At 41.7% G+C, this 16,272-nt stretch overlaps 1 long non-coding RNA gene across 1 annotated transcript; it reads left to right on the forward strand.

Moving 5' to 3' along the window:
• The first annotated feature begins 810 nt into the window (after window positions 1–810).
• LOC139045697 (uncharacterized) lies at window positions 811–16,044 on the forward strand. Its single transcript, XR_011504619.1, has 3 exons — window positions 811–946; window positions 12,817–12,932; window positions 13,051–16,044. It is a non-coding gene; the product is annotated as an uncharacterized lncRNA (long non-coding RNA).
• Window positions 16,045–16,272: the final 228 nt, after the last annotated feature.

Raw genomic sequence — 16,272 nt, forward strand, 5'->3', positions numbered from 1 at the left:
TGATCTCTACAGGTCAGCCAGCTATGGCCCATGGGCTAAATCTGGAGCCAGGGCCTGTTTTTATATGGCCCTGGAGCTAAGAATGGTTTTTATATTTTTAAAAGGTTGAAGGAGGAGTTAGGAGGAGCTGAGGGAGGAGAAAGAGAAAATATATGACAGGCCATTTGTGGCCCACAAAACCTAAGATATTTACTATCTGGCCCTTTGTAGAAAAAGTTTGCCAATTGCTGGTCTAGACCAGTGTTAAGAGAAATATAATTCAGCCACATACGTAATTTAACATTTTCTAGTAGCCACATATTAAAGGAAAAATAAACAGGTCAAATTAATTTTAATAATGCATTTTATTTAACCAAGAATAGCTAAAATATTTTCAACATGTAATCAATATAAAAATTAGTAGTGAAACATTTAACGTTCTCTTTTTCATACTAAGTCTTCAAACGCTGTTGAGCATTTGACATGACACATCTGAGTTTGGACTAGTGGTGTTTCCAGGGTTCAACAGCCACATGTGATAAGCGGCGACTCCATCGGACAATGCAGGTCTAGACACTGCTGAATGGACAGAAATTCTATGTGGGGAGTGGGAGGACATCCAGGCTCAGTCCCCAGGGTTTCTCAACCTCCACACTATTGACATTCGGGGCTGCATAACTCTTGGTTGTCAGAGGCTGTCTCGTGCTTTGTAGGATGTTTAGCAATATCCCTGGACTCCACCTATTAGATGCCAGTAACTAGCCCCTCCCTAGCTGTGACAACCAAACATGCCCCCACGTATTGCCAAATGTCCCCTAAGCAGCAAATTGCCCTGGATTGAGAACTGCTGGTCTAAAGCGTGAAAAAGCTGTATGCGAAAACACTCCTGGAATTGCCCAGAAAATGTCCTTTGAGTCAATCACTTTGATGGAAGAAGGATAATTGAAGGAGAGAAACGAGAGTCTTGGTAAGAAAAGCTGAGGCCAGAGCTCAGACTAAAGCATTCGAAATTTATTCCCTCAGCCGTGATAGCCATCTAAGAGTTTTGAGCAGAGGAATGAAATTAGCAAAGTTACAAATTAAAACCATTTTTACTTCTATCTTTGAATAACTAGATTCTTTCTCTTCTTTTTTTTACTGGCACAGATAGATTCTTTTTTTTGTCTTAAAGAAAAGCATCATTTAAAGAGCCAACGCCCCCGCCCTGCGTCTGGAGGGTGGTTTTTATTAAATTCCAGTAGAGGGATGGGTTTCCAAAGCAATCATCCAGCCCCTTGGTGAGCAGGCTCCCTGCCACTCAGCTGACATTCCACCCCGCAGGAGTTGAGGAGAAAGGAAAATCAACAGTGAGCAGGCAAAGAGACTGTGGCTTGCGCTGTTGGAATTTCCAGTGGGGCCCCTTGGTGTTGCAGACCAGGCCAAATGCAGCAGAGCATGGAGGGAGGGAGGAGAGGCGGCCAGATAACAGCCTCTGTATCTTCCAGTTGCTAAATTGTTTGATTTGCTCAGTCCCTGACCTCCAGTGGTTATGGAGTTGTCTAATTCTCCTTTGAATAATACTGATAATAATAGTAATTGGAGTATGTGCCCGTCTGTGTGGTTCTTCATGTGCTTCTGTGTACATAGTCATGTTTAACAGCCACACAACATTGAAGGAGATGATATTTGGAGATTTGTGTTCTTTTTTGGGGACTTTGGGGCTGTTTGTCTGGCTCTCCTGGACACTCTGTTTGCCCTTGGACCCACTCCGCCCCCTCTCCACCCTGCTGTGTGCCCCGGGAGGTTGGGCTGTGTGGATTGCAGCAGCCGGGCTCCTCTGCCCTCATTTCCTTCTGGGTTCAGTCGAAGGGAGGAACACCAGGGGCTCACAGGACTGGGGAGAGTGAGGCTGGGGTGTTTACTCCCCCATCCCTTCCTGCCAGGCTATGGGTTGGCAATGGCTGCATCCCTCCACTGAAGACCACAGCTCCCACGATGACAGGTCTCACCCAATTCCAGAACTACGTCCTCTCCTTGTCCTTTCAGGCCCGAGGATGAGAAGACATGGTGTGCCGTTAGCCGCAGGTGCTGCTTCATCCTTTGTAGGTTGACCCATACCCCTGCAAAGTGTCCACTTGTGAACTCTCTTCAGTCACCCCTTCTGAGTGCGCCATGTGCTTCCTGCCAGGACCCTGACTGACATTCTAGCTCACTTTAGCTTCTATGAGGAGAGTCCACATCTTTGTTAACCGTCCCCACATCCAATTAGGAAAACTCAAGCAAGGCTAGAGTTAGTAGCTTGGCTTTTGAAATTAACGTGTTGACCCCATTTTATAGCTAGAAAAGCTAACCATGGAGTTTCCATGGTTTTTCCTGGGTTACCAAGTAACTTGGTATTCAAGAATTTAGTCAGAAACCCAAAACCTACACACCCAGTTCTCTTCAGAGAGGAATGTATGTAATGCTTAATTTGGTGTTTTTCTTTCTGGAATTTCTAACAATAATAATGGAAAAGGAACTTGGGGGAAAGTGTCGAAGAAAATCATATCAGTGTTTTCCTTTCCTTATGTGTGGATTGTTCAAAGGAATCAAAACCCCAGCTTGAGCTACAATGTCTGAACCAGACACATCAGCTGTCAGCCACCAGTCCTGTGATTGGATGTCAGTAGAGGGAGATGTATGCGCTCTCCTCTCCTCTCTGCTTGGAATCTTGGTTCAGCCCTGTGGGGACCAGGCCTGGAAGTCACATCACCTGCACTTCTTCACGGAGTCACACTAATTACAGAAAGAACAAGCCATACTCTGGGTTTTGTCTCAGCCAGTTGGACCAGAGGAAATGAGGAGTGCCGATTAGTTGAAAAGGCTGGGTCTTTATTAAGATGCTTCCCAGCTATCGGTGAGCACACTTTTGGCTCTCGATAGCATAAAGGTTAACAACCAGCAACAGCAGAGATATTAATGGTAAAAACAGTACCTGAAAACTTTAGCAAAAGAGAAGACAGGAATTCTCAGGTCACAGTAGGCAGAGGGCACTGAGCTGCCTGCGTGTTCAACCTCTGCAGGCACGTAGCATGGGGTGTGGGCACGTGCAGGGTATCTGGGCTCTAGGCACGGCCCACTGCGTGACTTGGGGCCAATTCCTTCTATATTTTAATCTTGGTTTCTCGGGAAGGGAGATGCAAGGAGCTTAAACACTATTGAGTTGAACGGCTCTCAACCCCGATGCCATATTAGAATCACTTGGGCAGCTTTTAAAGAGGGTGTGTGAGTTCTGCTCCACACCAATTGCATTAGAATTGCTGGAGATGAGGTCCTGGCAACGGTCTACATTATTCTGTTAGCAGATACAGTTTCAACTGCAGACGAAGCAAGCAGGGCCCCGTACAGAGCCTCATGCCTCAGCCTACTCTCCTCACTTTAAGTGCCTTTCTCCAAGGGTGTCCTTGTTTGGTGTCTGGGATAGACAGAACAAGCAGTGATGTCCAAGTGGGGCACCTTGATCCTGGACTGGGATCCTTGTGGGCCCTGGTCCATGCTTCTTCCCTTTGGGACACCTTGACACTGTGCCATCTCCTATCCCGTGTGCATGGGGTCAACCAAATGCCCTGGGGAGCTCCGGGATTCATGTTTATGGGGTTATCTTAGCTGGGCCCCAGTGTCAAGAGAGCACCCTAGAGAGAAGATTGTTCCTACTGGCTGGCAAGGTATCTTTTTCATGGCATTGCTTGACACTGGGCAGCCAGAATGGTACTGACTTGCTGATTTGAGGTGACTCAAATATTTCATATAGATAGGGGTCTTGCAAAAAATATTTGCCTGGTACCTCACACACCCTAGGGGGCAACCCTGAATAGATATATACCAGTCTGTTAATATTATTAATCTAGGGGATGGGATTATGGGTGCTTTTAGTTTCACTTTTGATATTTAAAAAAATTAATTGGGAGGGAAATGAATTTTTATGCTGGTGGAATTTCTTTTTGGATGAAAACTGTTTTTGGTAATCAAAACACTGAAATGGGTCATTTTATGTGCAAAAACCCAAACCAGGGTGAGCTGGTGTGATAATGGAAACTGAAATTCTTTGTGTAGTAAAGTGACAAGGAGTTTGGGTTTGCTGGGCATCCTAGCGGGAAGGAAGCAATGAAGGCATTTGAGAAAAGAGCACAGCGAGTCCAGTGCGGACCAGGGCTCTGGCAGTAAGAAGTCCTCGGGTTGGTGGTGGGGGTGGGGAGGGGGAAGGCATAGACCAGGGACCAGCGTTGTCTACCGTGCCCCTGAAGCTTGTTGACTGGTGCTGTACAATATACCCCCACCCTCTGCGCTGCCACAACTTCGGTAAAGTCTGATCCATCCACAGCCTTGGATTGCGGGTTTTTAGGGCAGAAAGAGACTGGATGTGATGAGGGTGAAGGATGTGCTTGGTGTGGAGAACGGGCATGGCGGACTTTGAGGATTTGTGGACCCTGAAGCCCAGCACGACCCAGAGACAGGGCAGCTCTCCGTTAATACGTAGAGACACCGGCAAGGCCCCTGAATCTCTCACTTGAGTGGGTTGGAGGCGCTAGCTTTACACACTCAAGGGCAAGGTGATCCCAGGAAAAGGGGTTGCTGAGAATTGGATAGTGTACATTTTTCCCAAAAATGTCTTCAAAGAATACACATTATTTCTCTAACAATAAAAAAAGTTATTTTTAAAAAATCTGCTTGGCAAAAATCCCAGAATTTGAAAATACAGTTCCTTGAAAAGACTGTGAGGACCTGGGCACATTTCCGAAGGAGCACTAAATGGCACAACCCCTGTAGAAGGGGACTTGGCAAGATCCAGCAAAAGCGTGTCTGCTCTTCCCCTTTGACCGAGCAATCCCATTTCCGGAGATCTGTCCCAAAATAAACTGGAAAAGGTGTATGCACAAAGCTATTCATCGCAGCACCATCTGTAAAGCAAAGACTGGAATGCCCTGAACGCCCATCAGTGGCAGGCTGGTTGGGTAGACTACGGTGCAGGCACACAATGGAACACTTTGCAACCGCAGCAAAGAAGGAAGATGAGGTGTGATCTCAGGGTGTATAAATTAAGGGACAAAAAGAAAAAAGGTGGGAAAAATATATATATTTTTTGCTACCATTTATCTAAGAAGAGGAGTATATGTACATATAAAAATACACACATATACGCTCATAATTTTTAAAAAAGAAACAAAATGTTTAAAAAGTAGTTACTATAGAGGAAAGAGGAGAGTAGGATGGAAGGGACAGAGATAGAAGAGAAACTTGTACATTTGACTCTGGAATCAAGCAAATATTTTACGTAATTATAAACCAGAATCATCTGAGTTTAGCATAATGGTTAAAACTATCACTTTTCAGTCTCAACTTTGTGATTTACTAACTGCCTTCTGTTGAGAAAATTATTTAAGTTTTCTAAATAGCAGTTTTTCTTTCTTTGAGATAATAATCCTACTGCATTATGTTGATGTGAGGATCAAATTAGATAACGTACCTCAAGCAGTTAGCACAGTAGCCAATATAGAAAGTGTTTAATAAATGGGAGCAGTGATGGTTTTAGTTAACATACTCTTTTATAGTGTATACTGTCCAGACCCTGTTCTAACTACCTTAAAGTTCTCTCAGTTAACTCTCAGACAACCACCCGAGGTTGGTGCCGTCACTACCCCATCTTGCAGAGGACACTGTCTGTTGTTTAAGCCCCCCATGCCGTGGTATTTTTTCCTAGCAGCCCAAGCAGATTAATACACTTATCAAAGACAAGAGTTATCTACTGAGATGTGTGTTTATTTGTGTGTGTGTGTATGTGTGCATGTGTGAGAGAGAGAGAGAGACAGACAGAGAGGGAGAGAGAGCTGGGCTTTGATATAAAAATGGGTTTCCTACTATGGGTCATGATCAAAAATTTCGAGAGCAACTGCACTTTTTGCACAGTGGGCACTTGGTGAATAAATGTTTAGTAACAGGGAAGAAAGAAAAGGGGGAACAAGAGACGAGGAGAAGGAAGGAGGGAGGGAGGAATGACAGAGGACATTAGGACAGTTTTCCACCCTCAATGTTTGTGGAAATCGTGGGCACAGCCAGGCATGATTTACATGAATTTGCAAAAAGTTTAGAAGAAATTGAGGATTACAGAAGAAAGAAAAAGATAGATAGGGAGTAAGCAAAAAGTTCACAAGCCAAAACCTCACAAATCAGTCTTGATGTTTCATCATTTTGTTTTTGACTCATTCTGGTTTGTGAACCTTGATATAGGAGTTTTCAATGGATTTTAATTTCCTGTTGGTTTGAGGAGACTCAAGATTGTGATATTTTGAAAATATTTTAAGGCGATCCAGCACCTTCTTGCCAGCTGGATTTCTCCTTGGCTAGGCTCTGATCTGAGGGTGATTCAAGCATTGCTTTCTAGCCCCAGCCTGAAATACTAAGATAACCATGATCGCAATTCACTCTTCAGGGTGAAAGACCTTCCAGAAACCTCTGGGGTTTTTTTAAAGGACTATTCCATGAACTCAGTAGATTGGTTCACAACAGAAGAAATAATACCAGAGACAAAGAGGGACATTTCTTAATGATAGAGGAGTAATTCATCAGAAAGACATAACAATCCTAAGTGAGAATGCACCTAATAGGAGAGCTTCAAAAAACATGAACCAAAAAGTCCTAGATATTTACCCAAGATAAATGAAAGCATATGTCTTCACAAAAACCTGTGCAAAATGTTTATAGTACCTTTATTCTCAATTGGCAAAGCTGGAAACAAGCCAAATCTCCTCTGACTGGTGAACACATAACCGAATTTTGGTGCATCAATTCAATGGAATACTGCTCAGCAATGAAAATGAATGGACGGCTGTACGTACGACAGCATGCTAAGTTGAAAGAAGGCAGATTCAAAAGGCTAGGTATTATGTGACTCCATTTATATGACAATTGGAAAAAACAAAGCTATCAGGATAGAAATCAGACCATTGTTTGCAAGGAACTTATACCTGGAGGGATAGAACTGACTCCAAAGAAGCACGCGGGAATTTTGGGGGGTGATGGAAATGTTTTATGTGTTGATTATAGTGGTGATTAAATACTGCATGAGTTTGTCAAAATTCAAAGAACAGTTTACCTAAAAAGGACAAATTTTCCTCTATGTTATTTATTACTTAATAAACAAAAAAGTATCGTAAAAGAATATTATAAACAGTTTTATGCCAATAAATTCAACAATTTAGATAATAGGACAAATTCTTTGAAAGACACGAACTACTAAAACTCATTCAAGAAGGAATAGATAACGTCAATAATCCTTTATCTATAAAGAAATTGAATTGTACCTAAAATCTTTCTCACAAAGAAAAATCCAGGTGTCGATGGCTTCACTGGTGAACCTGATGTTAAGGGATAACTATTACCAATTCAATTGGGATAACTTCCCAACCTATTTTATGAAGGTAACTTTACCCTAATACCAAAACCAAAGATATTACAAGATAAGAAAACAAAGATCAGTTTCCCTCATGGCATAGTCCAAAAAATATTTAGCAGAATTTGAGCAAATCAAATTTATCAATATACTAAAAAGGTAACACATCATGAACAAGTCATATTTATCTCAAGGATGCAAGGTTGGTTTAATACTAAAAAGAAATGCATGTAATTCACCATAAACAGACTGAAAAGTAAAATTAAATGATCATCTCAATAGATGCCGATAACGCATTTGACAAGATTCAACAATCATTCATGATAAAACCTCAGCAAATTAGGTATAAAAAGCCAGGTGTGGAAAACCTACAGTAAGCATCATACTTGATGGTAAAAGACTGAATGATTTACTCTAAGATCATGTCCTGTCTTACTTCTCTTACTACTTGTATTCAACATTTTAGTGGAGATTTTTGGTGAAGGGGAATCATAAAGATTGGACAAAAGGAAGTAAAACTGTCTTTATACAGACAACATGATTGTCATGTGAAAATAGCTAAAGGATCTACAAAAAAGTTACAAGAACGAATAAGTGAGTATAGCAAGGCAGAAGCATGTAAATTCATTAAACAAAAATAAATTATATCTTTATTTTAGTCACAAAGAGACGAAAATCGAAATTTTAAAACACAACATTTACAATGGCATCTAAAAAACACGAAATACTTATGGATAAATTTAGCTAAATATGTGCCACATCTGTATGCTAAAACATAAAACTCTGTGGAGAGGAATTAAAGAGAGACTTAAGTTAATGGAGAGATACACCATATTGATGGGTCAGAAAACTCAATGTTAAAATTTCAGTTCTTCCCAAACTAATCTATAGAATCAACATGATCCCAATCAAAATTCCAGAAGATTTTTTGTAGAAATTGACAGTTATTTTAAAAATTGTATCCAAATGTGAAGAACCTAGAATTGTCAAAACTATTTTGATAAAGAAGGACAAGTTTGGAGGAATTACACTGCCTGGTTCCAAGACTTACTATAAAGCTACATAATTTAGGCAGTACAGTATGGATCTAAGGACAGACAGGTAGAACCATAGAATAGGGAATCTAGAAATAGACCCACACATGTATGGTCAACCTGTTTTCAAAAATGGTGCCCATGTAATCCAATGGAGACAAGAGAGTCTTTTCAAAAAAACAGTTGATGTCCACAGGGAAATAAAATGAACCTTGACCCTTATCTCATACCATATACAAAATTTATTTTAAATGGATAATAGGCCCAAATGTAAGAGCTAAACTATAAAACTTCTAGAAGAAAATATATTTCAAAAAGTTGAAATGAGTTAGGCAAAGATTTCTTAGAATACAAAAAGTACAAATCTTGAAAGATAAAAATTGATAAACTGGACTTCTTCAAAACTATAAAACTTTTGTTCTTCAAAAAACGCTGTCAGGAAAATGACAAGGCAAGCCAAGACTTGGAGAAAACATTTGTAAAACATGTATATTATAAAGGACTTATAGCCAGAATATATAAAGAACTCTTACAACTCAGTAATAAATGAGAAACAAATGGGCAAAAGATTTGAACAGTTTGCCAAAGAAAATGTATAAATGATAATTAAGGAGATAAAAAAATGCTCAACATCATTCATCATTAGGGAAATGCAAATTAAACACAATGAGGTATTGCTGCACGTACACTAGAATGACCAAAATTAAAAACACTTGTAATACCACACGCTGGTGAGAATGTGGAGCAACTGGAACTCTCTTCCATTACTGATGGGAAATGTGAAATGGTACGGTCCTTCGGAAAATAGTTTGTCAGTTTTTTATAAAATTGCATGCTTATCATATGACACAGAAATTCAGTCCTTAGATATTTACGCAAGAAAAATAAAAACATGTCTGCGCAAAGATATGTACATGAATGTTCATAGTAACTTCATTTACAGTAGCCAAAAGCTGAAAACAATCCAAATATCTATTCACTGGTGAATGGATAAACAAATTTCAGTATTTCGTAACAATTGAATACTTCTCAGCAACAAAAAGAAATGAACTCATTCATGCAACAATATGGTAAAACTCAAAAGCATTATGGTAAGTAAAAGAAGTCAGATGTGGAAGACTACATGCTGTATGATTGGACGTGTATGAAATTCTAGAAAAGAAAAGCTACGCAACAGAAACCAGATTAGTCATTGCCTGGGGCTGGAGATGGTGAAATGAGATGCGCAGGCGTGTAAGAGTCCCTTATGAGAGATGCAAATGTTCTTCATCTTGATTGTGGTGGTGGTTAAACAACTGTACATCTATCACCTTCATCAAACTATACATTTAAAAATGGGTGAATTTTGTTGTATATAAGTTATAACTCAATAGAGCTGATTTTTTTAAGAGTCTAGGTACGGGGCTTCACACCAGAGGTGACAATCGGGAAGCTGCAAATTGTGTGGATGCAGGGAAAGGTGAAGAATTGAAGTGATTAACAAAATTAATCTGGGATATTGAATTTGATTCTAATAGAAGCTACCCATTGTTGGAGCTTAACAAAATCACCCTTGATAAAGAATCTGCTGGGGTCGGCCCCGTGGCCAAGTGGTTAAGTTCGCACACTCTGCTTCGGCGGCCCGGGGTTTCGCCGGTTTGGATCCTGAGCGCGGACATGGCACCACTCATCAGGCCATGTTGAGGTGGCATCCCACATGCCACAACTAGAAGGACCCACAACTAAAAGTATACAACTATCTACTGGGGGGATTTGGGGAGAAAAAGCAAAAAAAAAAAAAAGGATTGGCAAGTTGTTAGCTCAGGTGCCAATCTTTAAAAAAAAAAAAAGAATCTGTTACTTCACACCCATCTTTGTGTCTCCTTTCCTTCCAGCCTTTTGGCTGGTCCTCTGAAGTTGTCATTTCTTATTACATCTTGTACTGAAGTCTAATGTTTTTGTGCTTGGATCTTGTGGAGTTTCAAAGAGACTAAGAATTCAAAAGTTTATGGTCATCTGGTTAATCTAAAAGTGAGCTTTACTTAAACTTATTGGTATTTGCAATGCCAGCATTTCACATGTGATTCTTTCCCTGTGGAAAAGCTGAATGACAGGAGAAAAAAATAAGGTTAGTTAGTTAGCCATTGTAGAAAACAATTTAGGGATTTTATATACTTCCTCTTTCAGTATAACAAGGCAGTTTACATGATCACTACAATTTATGCAAAGTAAATGATTGCTGTTGCAGGCCCTGCAGTCAATGAATAAAACCCTTCAGCACACTCCTACGAGAGTGGCCCGTGCTGGGACTCTCTCTTCCTCAGGAGGCCTGAGCTCCAGCAAAGCGATAAAACTGGTTAGTGCTGTGGAATCCCATGAGAAACTGAGACTGAAACCATAACACAGAGAACAGAAACTTTTCGTGCTTTTAAAGTTTCTGCTCTAGTTCGAGATGAAGAAAGCTTTGTTTGAGCAAATCAAGGATACAGTTCAAATTTTTCTCCTATGAGCGCTTCGTGGCTTTTTGCGTAAGACAGAATAAGTCTGGGAGGGAGGGAGGGTTATACTTTGCCGAGTTTAGAATTCATTCAATCTTTTTGGTCTAGGCTAATCCCACCAAATGAGAACAGTTTGGTGTTTAAATTTGTTTACTCTTTGTAAAATAGGACTTCCTGGTTTTTTGATTCTGTAAAGATTTCTTGAAGTGAAGTAGCATTTAAATATTGTTTTGATGAGTTGCATGCAAACGGATCAGAAATATATGAATAAAATATCCCTCATATTTACCCAAAATTTTAATAATTTTAAATTATTTAAATTTTAAATAGTTTTAAATAATCCAGGTTTAGGGCTGGATTTAAATATCAGACAAGCCATTTCAAAACATTCACGGAACTCAGACTGCATTCCAAATTGAAACGTTTTTGTTTTGGTGCTTTGTTTAAATTTTACATAGGAAACAAAACACTTGGTTTGTCTTCACAAATACGTATCTATTCTCAGTATTTATACCTCAACTGTCACACTGATAGGAAAGTTTTCATGTTCTTTTTTTTTCTGGAAATGAAATCAATTGTCAGAGAAATGAGAGATTCTGTGAACAGTTGACAATAGCCCAAGTCTATATTGAGTAGGCCCCCAAGCCTCCTTTTGACTGGAACCCAGTGTCTTCTGCTGTGGCACCCATTGTGGGTGGATCTCATTCATGCATGTAGCAAATCTCTCTTATTTTCAGCTCCACTTCTCCTCCTTGATCTCAGGGTTTCCATCTTCAATTTCTTTTCTCTCTCTACTCCAATACTGGCTCTGTTGGGACAAGTCTCGTTCTCTCCCCTCACCCAACTCCCTGTCGAGGGGAGCCTAACGCTGAGTCTGGACTGCGATGGTCAGGGAAGGGAAGGGAATGTAGACCCCAACGAACTCAACAAAGAACTCCATGAATTCTGGGCAAAGGTCTCAGGAGGAGAAATTCCTACTAGTTTGGGAGGAATGGCGACAGAAATTTCCAGAGGCAGTTGTCAATGGAACTAAGACACGCAAAATTCTGTTTGGGGTGCCCTGGACCAACGACATTTCTTTTCCTGGGCAGGCTGTTGGTAGGTAAAGAAACTCCCTCCATCTGTCCAGCCAAGGGCAGGCACATGCTGGTGAAGGACAGTTACTGGTAACCATGGCAGTATTCAAGTTGCTGATTAAGCAGGTCTTCACGTTTTTTTCTAGTCTTTTCTACTGGTTCTCTTTGTAATTGTGATGATTAGGGCCTCAAAGGGAGAAAAGACAGGAAAAAGAGACAAAACTCAAATCGATCACCTGTGCTATCTTTTAGCAGTTAAAACGTTTGAGTCTGAATGACTAGGTAAAATGGAAAGGTTAATGACTAAACTGCATGTTGGGAGGACTGGTGATCTTTCTCTTCCTCTCCCTCCCACTCCAATCATGGGGGGACTGCTAAACTGACATAATTTAATCAAGACCAATTATTTGCCCTGGTAATCAAGAGAGTGCTGTGACGTAAGAATAGAGGCCGCTGCACCAAGACCAAGCCTGCTGACTAGGAAACTGCTGGCCCTTGTTGTGGATTTAGACCGCTGTTTTCCAAGCCTGGCTGCGCATCAGATTCACCTGCGGAGTCTTAGACCCAAATCCAACTCTAGGCATCGGTATTTTAACGAAACTTCCTGGTCATTCTAACATATAATCACAGCTGAGAAACACTGATTTAGGTTGTACTGTTTCTGAGAAAAATTAAGATTTGTATTTGGAGATGTACCTACCTTAAGGGGTCAGAAAGTATGAAAATTAGCTCTGTATCTCTCTCAACTGGTGGGAATGTTGCAAAGTAAACCACATTCAAGAATTCACGTCCACCCTCATCCATGAAGTTACAGATACCCCTACGTGTCTCCATTGTCTCCCCAGGCTTAGAAGTGGCAATGAACCTTCCTGTCCACTCTGCTGAGGTCGTCGGGGAGGGATTCATCAAACTGCAGCTCTCAGTCAGCATTCCCAGAGGGAGACCTCTTCCCACGGGTGGGGTAGGTGTGGTTTCCCAGGGGAGGGGATTCGATTTCAGCCTTTGTCCCTCTCTTATGTGATCATTTCTTTCTAAAAGTATATTAACCTACAAGTAAAAAAATTCATCTGTCTTTGCAGGTTGTGTGTTAGCATTGTGGCGACGGAGAGGATAAAGCGGCAAGAGGAAGACAGTCATCCTGCCTCCCCCTCTTCTGTGGAAAAGGCAGGCAGCCCACCAGGAGGACTGCAGCTCCACAGAGGGCCAGATGGCAATAGGCCCCTCAGAGGGAAGCCAGCAGCAGGGGTGGCAGATGGTCCCTAGCCTGCAGAGGATCTCTGCAAAGAGGCTTCATACAAGAGGGAACAAAGTTTCTGGCATCACCATGCAGTATGTGCTAGTAAATGTTTAACAAATGGCTGTCCAGAAAAAAAAGTCTCTGATTTGTAGCACTGGCCAATTTTCGTGGTGTAAACACTTTCACCGTCATCAATTTTAGGCTCTCAACCTGAACAAGGAGTCACTGAAAGAGGAGTTGGGAAGAAACGTGCAAGATCAGCTCTGGCAGGCCGGTAGGAGCAGCGCTAGCATGCCGCTGCCCCGGGCTAGGCCTGCAGGCCTCCCACAGAAGGGAGGGAGAGCCCAGCGAATTCTTAGGGGACTCGATGTGTTTTCTATAGATTTCTGCTCTCTGTGTGTTCCCTCTTCTCTTTCAACATAAACAATGAACATTCGGCTGTGATTCCGTTAAGTATGACCTCATGAACTCAGGGTTTAAAAAAAGTCATTTTTCAGAACCACAGGCTATATTTGGACCCAAATTGGCAGAAAGGACTGAGGGTTACACCTTTTATAATATAACAACAAGAAATATTTTTTAGTATTCTTCAAATATTACCCTAGAGCTTGTCATACACAGCTTGAGATGGCCAATCACAGGCAACATTTATTGAGTGCCCACTGTGTACCACGCACCCTACATGTATTAACTCATTTAATCTTTACTACAACTTTATGAGAAAGGTACTATTATTTAGAGAATTACACCTTTTAAACAAACAACCATAGTGAATACTTTTGAATAAAACTATGTGTTATTCTAGACTGTTCACAATGCAGTTTGAGATGGTTAAAAATAGCAAACATTTAGTGAGTGAGCACTAGGCACCTGATGTTTTCCATGAACTCTCCATTGAATTTTTTTTGAAATTTTTTTTTTTGTTGAGGAAGACTGGCCCTGAGCTAACATCCATTTCCATCTTCCTCTACTTTATATGCGGGACACCTGCCACAGCATGGCTTGATAAGCGATGCGTAGGTCTGCACCCGGGATCCGAACCTGCAAAGCCCAGGCTGCCAAAGCGAAGCACATGAACTTAACCACTACACCACCAGGCCAGTCCCTCCATTGAATTTCTATAATGACCTATGAGCCAGGTGTTACTACGATACTTACATTACAATTAAAGGAAATAGAGGACAGAAAGTGACTTCCTGAAGGTCAGGGTCACACCCAGGCAGCCTGGCACCAAAGCGTGCTCTTTCGTATGGGACTCTACCATTTCTGAGCAGAAATGTTCCTAGGCAGATCCTTGACCTTCAGGGGAGATGTCTGACCTTGATTTAAAAGCAATGCACTTCTCGTTCAAATGTTTCTGCACAGCTGCCCTTCCCAACGTGGCACTTCCTTCAGGCTGTAAACACTACCTTTCTCACTTGGCGGCAGATACTGGTTGGCATTATGTTACTGTGGTCTGTGATTTGGAGCTGAAGTATCCACGTGCTGAGAGGTCAGGAGATGAATCTGGAATCAAATGCTATTCTCCGAATTGCTAGTCAAGTTCAATGTTATCCCCTTGAAAACCACTCCTAAACCACATGCAATTCAGCTCAAGTAAGGGGGTTAAAGAAAGTCAGATTTCAGGAGGCTTCTATTGATCTCCATCTTTAGTCTCTTTAGTACTGAAACAGTTTTGAAGTTTCTGCCTCATTGGAGTGACATAATTTACACCTTTCTTTCTGAGGTTGTCTTAGCTGAGCTGCACAGCGGTGTTCTTATGTAGACAAAGCTACTGGAGTTTAGAAACAGGAAAGGCTAGAAACTCACTTTTTAAAGTAAAATAAAGCTTACACAGTGGGGGATTTCCTTAACTCTTCAGACTCTGACATGTGTTAGGTAGTCAGGAAAGAATAATAAAATTCCCCAGGAAAAGTGGTTCACAAACGGCAGTGGTTAAAATGTGGTTTTCAAGGTGGCTATGGGTCTGATTTCCATCCCACGTGCCTCACCTCACCTCCTGCAGGGCTGGTCTCAGAGTCCTGCAGAAGAGCCAAGCCTTCCAGAACAGCCCAAGGACTACTGCAGATGCCCAGCCCACAACCCAGGCTCCTCCAGAGAGCATGTGTCTGTGTCGCACAGTGCTGCGCTAGCTTTCAGCGGCTGCTCCCTGGATTGCCTAGGAAAGGGCACCAACTTTGATTAGGTCCTGACAACTCAGCCAGCAGCACCTGATGATGGAGAAGGGGAGGAGGTGTTTGTTCAGTGGAAAATAAACAGTAGGAACTACACAGATATACAAAGCTTCTAGCAGGCAGCCTCAAGAGAGAAAGGACGAGACTGATGGAGCTAAAGATGAAAGAACTTGCTGCTAGAGGACAAATGGGATTTCTGGAGAGTCCTTCAAATAGTAGCTGCACAGAATAGAGTTGTCAAGATATTTGATTTAGCCATGAGGGTCTCAAGGGGTGAAGAGGAGCTTGGGAGGTTCTGGTCCTGGGGCCCAGAGGGGAGAGACCAGTTTAATTTAGGAGGTCATGCCCGTCACCTATGGGTAGCCCAACTATGGTTGAGGGAGAAACGTATGGGAAGTAAAAGATCCCAATAGTGACATCCTAGGACATTTATATACTCCATTATAGCACAGTCAGTTCTGCTATCATACGACATACACATTCCTAAAACTCACCTTGCTATGCAAAATCGCACAATCAAAACCGCATGGCTCAGAGAAAAATGGGACCAAGTGTGGAATACCCAAAAACTTTGTCAGTGACATAAAAAAAGGAATCTAATAAAAATGGCGGCAGGGGCTGGCCCCGTGGCTGAGTGGTTAAGTTTGCGCGCTCTGCCGGAGGTGGCCCACGGTTTCGTTGGTTCGAATCCTGGGCGCGGACGTGGCACTGCTTATCAAACCACGCTGAGGCAGCGTCCCACATGCCACAACTAGAAGGACCCACAACGAAGAATATACAACTATGTACCTGGGGGCTTTGGGGAGAAAAAGGAAATAAATTAAAATCTTTAAAAAAAAAATGGTGGCAGAGTCTTATACATGTTAAATGATTAAAAAACATACAAATTT

Source organism: Equus asinus, chromosome 7 (assembly GCF_041296235.1).
Source record: "Equus asinus isolate D_3611 breed Donkey chromosome 7, EquAss-T2T_v2, whole genome shotgun sequence".
In the NCBI taxonomy this organism is placed as follows: domain Eukaryota; kingdom Metazoa; phylum Chordata; class Mammalia; order Perissodactyla; family Equidae; genus Equus; species Equus asinus.